Consider the following 12,054-nt stretch of genomic DNA (forward strand, 5'->3'; position numbering starts at 1 on the left):
TTCGCTCCTCCCCCTTCGTGGGGGCGGGGCGGGGATGGGGGTTGTTGGAGGGCCAGGTTTGTCCCTGGCCCGAGGCCACCTTCATTCAGAACTTCAGGTCGCCTCCCAAAGAAAGAGGAGATGGGGATGAAGGAGGGGCTTTACTGGCCCAACTCCTCCGTTCCTGCATGATTCCTTCCAATGCCTTGAACTTCTCACATTCAACAGCCGCTTGAGGGTTAAGAAAGAGTCTCCTGACGTTTGCTGGAGTGATTAGGAAAGAGGCCACTTAACTGGACTTTGTCTGAAGTCCCTTGCCTGTTCCCCCTGGCCCAATCGGGCTGGTGGGCGGCCAGGGTCAGGAAAGCCGGGCGGTTGCACTCTGGACAAGAAAGTGGGTACTTTTCACAACCCTCCCCCAAATAAAAGCAAAGTTGATGATGTTGATGAAGTAAGTATGGTTTAAAAGGCCTTCTAGGGGGCACCTGGGTGGCTCAGTGGGTTAAGCCTCTGCCTTCGGCTCAGGTCATGATCCCTGAGCCATGATCCCAGGGTCCTGGGATCGAGGCCCGCATTGGGCTCTCTGCTCAGTGGGAAGCCTGCTTCCCCCTCTGTCTCTGCCTGCCTCTCTGCCTACCTGAGATCTCTCTCTGTCAAATGAATGAATGAAATCTTTTAGAAAAAATAAAAATAAAAATAAAAGGCCCTCTGGGTGGTGGTTCTGAGGCACGGTTAAGTTTGAGATCCCCTGCTTTATACAAATGTAAGCAATGATCAATACACCGCAGATTTTTTTCTCCTTCCCTTTCATCCAGTGGCTGTGCAGTACTCCAGTATTCTGCACTTTCCTTTTTTCACTAAATACATTCTGGAGACCTTTCTATTTCTGTACATAGAAAATGTCGTTCTTTAGCGGGGCATTCCACTATTTCTCTAGCTTGTCCAGCACTGATGGTCATTTGTGTTGTTTCCAGTCATCTGCTGTTAGAAACAGTTCCACAATGAAGATCTTTGATCACATTTCCTTTCCCACTGGTGGGTATGTCACAGTACTTTCAAACCTCTGCCTTTGTCAGTAAGGAGATGACATAATCAGGTGGGTTGACTCTTTGACCCTTTATTAAAGATGAACTATCTCTCTTTTTTTTTTAAAGATTTTATTTATTTATTTGACAGAGAGAAATCACAAGTACGCAGAGAGGCAGGCAGAGAGAGAGGAGGAAGCAGGCTCCCTGTTGAGCAGAAAGCCCGATGTGGGGCTTGAACCCAGGACCTGGGATCATGACCTGAGCCGAAGGCAGCGGCTTAACCCACTGAGCCACCCAGGCGCCCCAAAGATGAACTATCTCTTATAAATTGCTTTTTGCACATATCAAAGCCTAGATGACAGCAGGTACTTTCTCTTCCTCCCCTGGCACTGCCATAGCTTCCCGCTTGGCCCCCTCCTCCACCTCCAGCCTGGGGCTCATGTCAGTCCTCACATTGCGGATGGCTGAGTCAGAGGATGCCTCTTCTTTAGGGTAGGGGCAGCTCTGTCCTGGGGAGAGCTTGGATTTAAGTCCCTCTCACCCAGCTTGCTCTCCACCAGGGTTTCTCAACAATGTTACTGTTGCCCATTTGGGGGCCACAGAATTCTCTGTTGGGGGTGGTGGTGGTAGGCTGTCCTGTGGACTGAAGGACATCTAGCAGCATTCTTGGCTTCTTCCCACTAGATCCCTCTCTGCACCTCCCATAAGGATGTCTCCCGATATTGTCGAATGCCTGAGAGAGGGGTGCGAAATCAGCCCTGGCTGAGAACCACTGCTCTAGACAGCTGAACCCCTATCTGGCCGGTTCCCCTTCTCTTTCTCACCTAGCTCTGGGATGCTCAGGCCATCAGTTGTTCGCACAGACCCTGGTTCTGTGTCCTTCCCTACTAGCTCAGGGTCTGTCTCAGGGGGACAGCTAGGGCAACTTATCCCAGCCCTGCCCACCTGAAGGTGCAGGAAGGAGTCCCTGTGGCTCAGTCTGGTGGATGGGTGGGTCCCAGCATGGACTGGGTTCTCTGTGGCATCACTCAGGGCTAGCCATGGCCCTGGGTTTCCTTGTCTGCCGAACTCACCAGAACAGAGAATCAGCCAAAGTCTTAAATAGTCAACTGGCCATTTCTTGGTCACCCCAAGCTAGTCTAAACTCTTCTTCCTGCTCCCCTGAGTCATCCAGCTCAGACAGCTGGACTTCTCATGCTCCCCAACTTTCTCTCTTTGTGCTGAGTCTCCTGAGATGGCTTATGCCAAATGCCCAGCAGAGCACCTGGCCCACAGCAGGGTCCCAGTCCATTCTGGCTTTCTGCCATGCCCACTGAGATCCTTCCATGCTCTAGGCAGAGAGGCATGTCCTCCTCACCTGTCTGGTCCTCCCCTGTGCATCCCAAAGACCAGCATCTGGCCACTTCGTATATTTCCCACTCATCTGACCTCACTCTTTGGAGCTAGCTGGCTGGCTGTTAGTTCAGCCTGTGCTGCATTTGTCCCCCCCCCCCCCAGTGGGTTGGTAGACTCTTGCCCTTCTGGGTCTCCTCGCCAGAGGGATCTCCCAAGTGTGACTCCTGCTGGCTGTGCTGTCCCTTGCAGCTGGGGGCCAGTGGTGAGGGCAGGGTTTAGAGATATAATGCTTGGTTTGAAGTTGAATGTTTTACTGTCTAGCTGAGTGATCTTGGGGGAAGTGACTTATCCTTGCTGTGCCTCAGTTCTGACATCTGTAAAATGGGGACACTCTGACTACCTACCTTTTAAGGAAGTGAGAAACAAAGGAGACAATGGATGAAGAGGGGCCTGACACAGAGTATACTCCAGACACACTGCTGTTTGAGCCAGTGGAGACTTATGAGTGAAGGAAAGGCAAGGGAGAGAGAGTGCTGGCCTGTGCCCCCTTCTGGGGCCTTAAGGTCAATCCAATGAGTTGAGGGGAGAAGTGCCCTGTGAGTGTCACGAATCATTAGGTATCATCATGGTTATCCTTCCTTAGCCCTCTCTGTCCTGCTTGATTTAATCCATTATTTAGTATGTTTCAGAGTTTGTTTTTGTCTGGGGTGCTATCACTTGGGATGTATAAAGCAAAGAGAGTAACAGAGAAGGGTGTATGAAGAAAAGTGGAGGATCTGTGTGGCTGGCAATCGGTGAGGGCTTCCTGGAGAAGGTGAGGCTCCAGCTGGATCTTAACAACAGCCAGGATCTGACTGGTGAGGAGGAGGTGAGCGGAGGGAAGAGGGGAACAAAAGAGTGCTGAGGAAGGAGCAAGCTTCTTAATGACTAAAAGGGAGAGAGATGTAAGCACTCTACAACATCCTGATTGGGCTTGCTTCATTTCCTAGCTTTAAAGAATAGCAGTGGAGATCCAGGAGCCATCCCAAAGAGCCATGGAAAGCACAGAGAAGAAGCAGGCAGTGGGGAACTACCTAGGAGTTGTATGTGTATACAGTGGTGCTGGTAGGCAAAGTGAGCAATCCTGGGGTGGAAGGAGGGAGGACAGGAGCTAGCCAAGGGCCCCCAGGGTGAGCTGGGGGAGAGGAGAGCTTGGAGGAGCTAGGGAGCAAATGTGCCTTTCATTCTTCAGTGGATCAGTCTACTCCATGGGGATAAATTAGAACTCAGGGAGCCATCTCCATGAAATGATTCATTGATTGCCCACGATCCTTATAATTGCCCTGCATGGTGGGCAGTCCTGTCCCCTCATCACAGAGAGGTCAAGCCGCTTGCCGGATGTCCCCAGTTGTCGGGGCGGCAGAGCTTCCTCGGGGCGAAGGGGTTGGAGCAGAGAGCCCAGGAACAGACTCTAAGGCTCCGAGCCTCCCCCAAAAGATGCTCCTTGCAAGAAGCTGGGGCAGAATGTGCCTTCCAGCCTCATCCCCACCTTCTTTGCAGGGCTCCCACACCCAGAGACTTGAGTGTCCCAGCAGGGGCCCGACAGCCACATACTCCTCCCTCATGCTTATTAAGAAAACCTTCCTCATCTAACATCACACCCCTGCTTCTCTTCTAAAGGGCTCATTTTATTTTGATGACTTGTAAAAAAAATCTTCCCTTTCCTGTGTTCAAATATGTTTCTGGAGTTATTTTATGGAGAACGACCCCGCTCCTATCCCTGATCTGTCGCGGTGCCATCTGTGAGGTTAATGTCTGAGGGATGAAAGGGGCCCAGCAAAGCTGCCTTCCTGTGTCGGCTGTGTTGAGGAGTGACAGGTGTCAAGAGGCTGCGGGGGCTGAGGGGCACCAGGGCCCACTGAGGATGCTCTTCTTTGATGCATTCATGAATATGCAAATGACACACTATGTCTACAAGCTGCAAACTCTTCCACCCACTTTGTGGGTTTAGTCTGGGGATTTAGTTCTGTCCAGGAAATGCCTCTGCAGAGTTGGTCAGTCACCTTTCATGGACACATGATAATTGTTTCTACAGATTGTGACACACACTACATGGGAAGTCTTTTCTATCCTTCCCTTCCCTTCCTAACCCTTTCCTTCTCTTATTACCCTTCCCTTCCCATCCCTCCTTTCCTGTTCCCTCCCCTTCCCTTCCCTTCCTTCTCTCTCACTCTTTTTTGCTTTCCTAGCTGTTTTGTTGTGGACAATTTTAAATGTACATAAACATAGAGAGAATTGTATATGGAACTCCTATGGATTCACCACCAGCTTCAACAATTATTAGCCCATGGCTAATCCTGTTTCTTCTATATTCCCACCCGACCCCTCCCATTTTCAAAATTATTTTGAAGCAAAGACCACATATGTCCATTTCATTTCATTTGAAAGCATTTCGAGAAGTATCTCTAAAAGATATTCTCACCAAAAACAATCACACAACACCATTATCACAACTAAAAACCTATAATACAATTCCTTAATATCATCAAATATCCAGAAAGTGTTCACTTATTTCATATATTTTTTAAGTCTGTTTGAATAAGGATCCAAACAAGTTTCATACATTGCCATTGGTCAGTATATATCTTTTTTTCATGGCTGATCTGCTCATTTAAAAATATAAATATCAGGGTATCTGGGTGGCTCAGTCGGTTGAGCATCTGACTCTTGATCTCGGCTCAGGCCTTGATCTCAGGGTGGTGAGTTCAAGCTCCACACTGGGCTCTGTGCTGGGTATGGAGCCTGCTTTAAAATTTTTTTTTAAAAATATAAACATAAATATATTATGTAGTCATGCTTTCCCTTTTTTAGATAAACAGTGGCTTATTATATCCCTTTTTTTTTTTTAAAGATTGTATTTATTTATTTATTTGAGAGACAGAAAGAGAGCTGGGGAGGAGCAGAGGGAGAAGGAGAAGCAGACTCCACCCTAAGTACAGAGCCTGACGTAGGGATCTATCTCAGGACCCTGAGATCATGACCTGAGCAGAAACAAGAAATGGACACTTAGCTGACTGAGTCACCAAGATGCCTCTATCCTTTTTTTTTTTTTTTTTTTTTAACTTAAAATCACTCACTGTATTACAGGGAGAGCTTCCTCCTTCCCTTCTCTGACGGCGCAGTGCTCCATCGTATGGTCGAGCCACAGCGTCTGGAACCCACCCCCTGCTCATGGTTGTTCCCAGTCTTTTGCTGCAACAAAGAGTGCTGCTATGAACAGGTTAAGTCTTTTTCTATTTTTGTGAGTGTGTCTTTGGGATAGATTCTGAGAGGTGGGATTGCTGTGGCAAAGGACAAATTCTTGAAGTGCTCTTGCTAGATGTTGCTGGGCTCGAAACATTTCTTCAGCATCGACATGTGGAAGTGTCTGTTTCCTCACTAATGGATTGTGTGGTCAAAAGCTTGGCTTTTTGCTGGTTGAAAAAGTGTATCTCAGAGCAGTTTGCCTTTGCTTTTGGGGAGGGTTTTGATGCCACAGACTGAGCAGTCCTTTCCTTATTTGGGCCAGGACTGTAAAAGCCCCAGGTGATCCCCTGTGTCCCTGTGAGTGACCATCAGACTGGGGTGAACTGCTGAGCACAGATGGGACTTCTGGGTTTGTTTTATTAAATTGTGTTTGTAAAGCCCATCTGCAGTCCTTACTCCTCCTGCATGTTACCTCATGGGAGTGACGGCTCCATGTAACATACTACCAGAAACGGTGTATGAAGCTCAGGGCCCCAAGGAGAGCAGGGCCTCCCAGGGTCTGGAAAGATGGCAGGGGCCCTATGGGCAGTCAGAGACATCTGCCATCTTGGGAGGCTTCCCATGGAGTGATGGTAAGGCGAGGGGGGTCACTATCCTGTACCTTCCTGCTATTCTAGCAGGTGGGACAGCTCCCCTGGCTTGCTGCCAGATGGCGAGAACACCTTGGAAAGGGCGGTAGAGAAGAGGAAGACTGGCAAGGGTTTGGCCTACAGTAAGGAGGTGATCCAGCAGGCAGAGCCAGGATGCGCAATGGGGAGATCTTGTGGGTTGTGGTGGTTTCATGAACAGAGCACCTTCTACTTTATCACCCCAGACCAGCTCTGCAGTCTTCCTTCCTTTCTACAAAGATATCTAGGTCCCAACTTTTCCATGCTCTGGCCCCTTAGATATCTATTTGCAAGGAGAATGCCTCTTGGAATGTGAAGCCTGGGTCCTGTGGAATGTTGTGATTGTTGTGTGAATGTTGTGATGTGGGAGCGGGACGATCACCTGTAACTGGTGGAAGTTCCAAGGCTGTGCCGGGGTGGTGATTGTGCTGGAGGTCCCTGGACCTGATGGCCCTCTCCAGGGGTGGAGACCTTCTGGAGTAGAGGCCCAACCCAGACGGCAGGATCGGGAGTATTGTGGTGAAGTTACAGCCACCTGACAGGACAACTCCCAGGACATTGGTTCAGCTGGAAGATAGCATCTTGTACAGTGGCATAGCTGGTAGGAAATGAGAAGAGGTCCTCTCTGATCTTTAGTCTGATTTCAGTCTTTAAATGGCCATTTCATCTGAGGAGCAATATGGTACACGTAAAGACTGGAGATGTCATGATTCCATGCCTTGCTGAGTCATGATGGTGATGTGGGGTTTTTTGGTCAGAAGTTATACTAAAGGAATTTTAAGTGAGATGGCATTAGCAATTAGGTTATACCAGAGTCATTAAAAGATGAGAAAGGGGTCAGTATAATTTATCTGCCTACTGCTAGCCAGCCAGCTTACCTCCCTTGGGACAGGCCTATAAAAGGACTGAAGTGGGAGGTGGGGGCAGGTTATTCAAGAAGGTGGGCAGCTAGGAGCAGCCACTGCCATTTCAGATAGAAGACAAAGTGTTGGCTGATTCTTTTTTTTTTTCTTTTTTAAAGATTTTATTTATTTTTTTGACAGAGAAGTAGGCAGAGGAACAGGCAGAGGGAGAAGGAGAAGCAGGCTACCCACTGAGCAGGGATCCTGATATGGGACTCCATCCCAGGACTCTGGGATCATGACCTGAGCCGAAGGCAGACGCTTAACCGACTGAGCCACCTTAGTTCCCCACATTGGCTGATTCTTAACCCACGTGCATTTGCTTTGTTTCCAGGAAGCCCAGGTTTCTTGTTTGTTTATCACTTTTCCTGCACAGTCTTGAGGTACTTGGGAGGTTGAAACTTAAACAGGAGATTTATTTTGTATTTTCACTTTGGATGATAAGGCTTAAAATATTTTTGGCCCTAATGAATTTGAAAAAAAAAAAAAAAGTGAACTCTATACATTTACAACCTTTTCCCCTTCCCTGCCTTTTTAAGGAAGATGGTGGTTTTGTGGACTTTACCCTGGGTCTTCTCACAAGCTGATCAGAGGTGCTAGGTGAAGGGGAGGCTTGGAGGCGGCCCTGACAGGTTGACTTAGTGGATAGAGAAGGAGCAGGCAGATGCCCTTGGAAGAAGAAGGGAGACAGAAAAGGGCAAGGGGTAGGAGGGGTGGGTTAGGAGATGAGTACTCGCAGAGCTGAGGGCTTTCAGAAGTAATTGTTAGGACTGTTATGCACTTTGTGCTTATTATAGCACCCTGGGCAGGATATAACTCCACTGGGTCTTGGTGTTCAGAAGAAAATGAGCTTTAGAGAGGTTTTGTGATTTGCTTGAAGTCACGTGGTTGGATGTCAGGGCTGGGGACTGAATGCATGACTGGCTCTGTTTGACCCAAAGCCCAAAGTCTTAACCAGCTACTGTTTCCTGAATGAGGCAAAGATCTATGGGGGCCTTGGCCTGCTGGATCTGCTAGATAAACCCTCAGAGGAAAACCCCAGAGAGAAAATACGTCTCCTTAAGTCATCATCAATATGGAAGCAGAACTTGAATTCCCATGTGAAATGAAAACACAGGGCATATATTCTAAGCAGAAAAAAAATCTATAAACAGTTAAAGATTAATGTACCTTAGTGAGGCTCTGGCCAGATTTAAAAAGAACAAATCTTGCCAGACCAAAGTTTTTGTGTTCTTGGGGCAGAATTATATAATGAGGGATAGAAGGGAGGCAGCTAGTCAAACACACATCGATTTCCAGGAAGCACGTGACCGGCCCTCTGAGGACCACCCAGAGAGCGAATGTAGAGCAGGGCAAGGGAGAGGTGGCCTCCCAGGGAAGGATGACAGGGGTGGGGTGGGCAGGCCAAGATCCCCAATCACCTCAGTGCTGGCCTCAAGGCTTCCATCTAGCGCCTGTCCCCTTAGAAGCACTGGAGGGTAAATAGCTTTTTAGGCAACTGGTGGAAGATTTGTGCTTCCAAAAGGAGAAGAAATAGGCCAGGAGCTCATTGATTTAGGGACAAAAAACCCATTCCAAATTGTATTATAATAATCTTTGTGAAGACCCTTCTCATCTGTGAGCTTCTTTCGCGGTCTGCCGTGCCCACTGACCCTGGATTGACAGAATCCAGTGCAATAACACACCTGGATTTTAGAGTCAGACTGCTCTTGAATCCCAGGCTCACCATTTCCTAGCTGTGTGATCTTGGGCAAGTCACTTGATGTCTCTGAGCCTTCACCTTGTAGTGTAATTTTGAGGATTCGGGAACATACCTCTTCAATAAATTCTAGTTTCCTTCTCTTCTTTGTCATCTGAGGCCCTTGACCATCTGACCTCAATGTCTTAATGTCTTTTCCCAGCCCCATCTGTACCCTTTCCCCCTGCAGTCCAGTTGACCCATGTCATCTTCTTTCTATGGCACTGGTGCCTTTGTCTCCTAAACTCTCCCAGCCCAGCCTTATTCCCCTAGGTTTCCTGGCACAAATAGTCTCCTTCTTCCCTTCTCCTGGATTCTGAGAAATTCTGGGCTCTCCTAGTCATGTTGTTTTGTCCACACTGCTCAGGTGGACAGAGCTCTTTCTCATGTGCACACACTTCCTATGCCTGTTTGGGCTCCCCCAGTGAGCCTGTCGATGATCTGGAGCCAGAGACTGGGTCTTAAATTCCTTCCATGTTCCTCACAGCCCCTGGTCATGGGCTGCACACCTCAGAACATGAGCCCAGTGGATCCTCACCAGAAGAACTGGGGCAAGTGTCAAAGCTGTGCGTTGATGGGTCCTTTCAGCAAACACTTCCTGAGAACATGGCAGGTGCCTAGAACTGGGCTAGATGCTGAGGACTCCGCTCTGATAAAAATACGATCAAGGGGAGACAGGAGTATAGTGATTAGAGGCTTGTACTGAGTGCTTCTGGGGCATGCTGGCAGTTGAGCATAAGGCCAAAGTTTAGAAGGATGAGTAGGGATTTGCCTGATTGTGGGTATAGAGGACACTCCCAAGAGGGAGTGACACATGCAAAACCAGGGAGCTGGAGGAAAGCCTGGTGTCTTCAAGGAAAGTGGGGTAATCCAGTGTGGCAACAGCATGGCTGAGGGGGAGCCATGGGGGCAGAAGGGATGGCCTGGTCTGACACAGTGCAAGAAAATATGGAGAAACAAGAAGGGCCAGGCCACGGAGAACACCTGCTCTAACAAGCCATTTGTATTCTGTTGGAAATGGGGAACCATGGACAATGTCAGTGCAGGAATGCCACCACAAAGGAAAAAGGAGCTGTCATGGTAATAGGCCCAGGAAGGAGTCTTTGGGCAAGCCTGCTAGGGAGCCAGCCCCCAGCCAGCCCTGAGGAACAGAGTGTGTGGGGTGGGTGTAGACGGGCAGGAGAGTGACCCATTCTGCCTGACAGGACATTGCAAGAGCTGCTCGGTGGCTAGCACGGTTGTCCTTGTATGAGAGTAGGATGTGAAAGCCATCTGCCCACCCCCCCATAAATCCACCACCCATCCAGACGATCTGCTTTTATCCACCCATAGAACATACCAGGAACAATGTGTGCCTGAAATGGCTGTCTCTCTGTGGTGAGTCCCTGAAATTCATTATCACACATTATCTATAGAAATAAAGAGATGGATATTGTTTTGGTTTGTATAAAATGTAATGAAGGTGACTCCCTGCAAAGGAATAGGGAAATGAGAATTTCAGCAGCTCTATGAGTCTCCTTAAGAAGAAAAAAATCAATTTACTTAAAAAAAAAAAAGATCTACAATCTGGTAACATCGATTAGAATAAAAAGTACACATAGCATTTGACCCAGCAATACCACTCCTGGGAATCTGTCCCACAAAAGCACTGGTTTGTAAGGGCTTATGGAGAAGGGTATTTATTGCAGTGTTGTCTGTGATACAAAAAAACTGGGGAAAAACTTTAGATAAGAACTTCCTAAACTGCACCTCTGAGTACCATGGTCCACACAGTATTAAGTGTATATGTATAAGAAGATTGTGTGTGGAAACATGCTTCAAAAACACTGATACAAAGTTAGGCAGATGTGTTTATCAGGGGCTTCTCAGAGCTAATAAGATGCTTATTAGGTATTATTTTCTGAAATATTTACTGATCCAGGAGTTGTCTAGGGATGAAGAGCAATGATCAAGACAAATTCTTGCTTTTGGGGAGCTGGGAGTCACCACTGAATCCATCATTTCCAGAGTGATGAAATTCTCTTACAAGAGGAGGGCAGGGAGTTGAGAGTATGGGTTCAGTGGACAAGTCTCATTTCCCAGAAAGGGCAAGGAGATGTGGAGAACAGAAGAAGAAATGGGAATCAGCCCAGAGAAGGGACGCAGAGAGATGGCACACATAGGGCGGGGTGCACAGGCGACGTGCTGACAGAAGGAGAGGTGTGGGTGGGTGGGGGGGCACTGATCAAAGCCAGGCTGGAGCAGGGCACAAACTGCAGGAGTGTGCTGTGGGGCACTGGGAGCGTGGGGGGCGGGGTGGCCACCCTGTGGGAATCAGGTTTTCACTCCAAGGGCAAGCAAAGGAAGCTCAGATGTTTGAAAAACTCCTTTATTGAGGTATAACTTAAATACCTCAGAATTTGCCCATGTAAGGTGCAGGGTTTGATGAACTTCAGTAAATTTACAGAGTTGTGCAATCATCCTTGCAGTCTGGTTTTAGCGCATTCCTAGCCCCACCTCCTTGCCCCACAGAGTTCCCCACAGAGTCAGTCTTCACTCCTACCTGCAGGCAACTGCTGCTCTGCTCTGTGCCTCTATCTACAGTTTTGCCTTTTCTAGAAATTTCACATAAACAGACCCATACAACGTGTCGTCTTATTGTCTGGCTCTTCCGCTGAGCACTTTCCAAGAGTCATCTCTTTTGTTGCAGGTTCCTTCTTTGAGCTGCTGAGTAATTTCCCATTGCATGGATACATTTGTTTCTCGATTTGCCAGATGAAGAACATCTGGATTCTCCCAGTTTTTGGCTATAATGAATACTGCTGCTATAGATATTCACACACAAGTGAGGGGACAGATATGTACATGTTTGCATCTCTTTTTGGACAGATTCTTAAGAATGGGATTTTGCTGACCGATTTTAAGCATTCATGGAGGTGCAAAGTAGTATCTCATTTTGGGTCTCTCAAGACCATTGGTGCCAAGCATCTTTTTGTTGCTCATTTGTCATTCACGGATCTTTGGTAAAGTGTCTTGTTTCCAGGATCCCATGTTTGGTGACTCTCTTGAAGAACTCACAAGGCTCAGGGTTAGCTATGCTCACAGCAGCGGGTCATTCCAGGAAAAGGATGCATGGCAGTACTATCGGGGGGCGGGGACACATCCAGGAGAGTCGGGGAGACTGGGTGAAGGCTTCCAAG

Source organism: Enhydra lutris, unplaced genomic scaffold (assembly GCF_002288905.1).
Source record: "Enhydra lutris kenyoni isolate GAN:26980312 unplaced genomic scaffold, ASM228890v2 scaffoldscaffold39, whole genome shotgun sequence".
Lineage (NCBI taxonomy): Eukaryota > Metazoa > Chordata > Mammalia > Carnivora > Mustelidae > Enhydra > Enhydra lutris.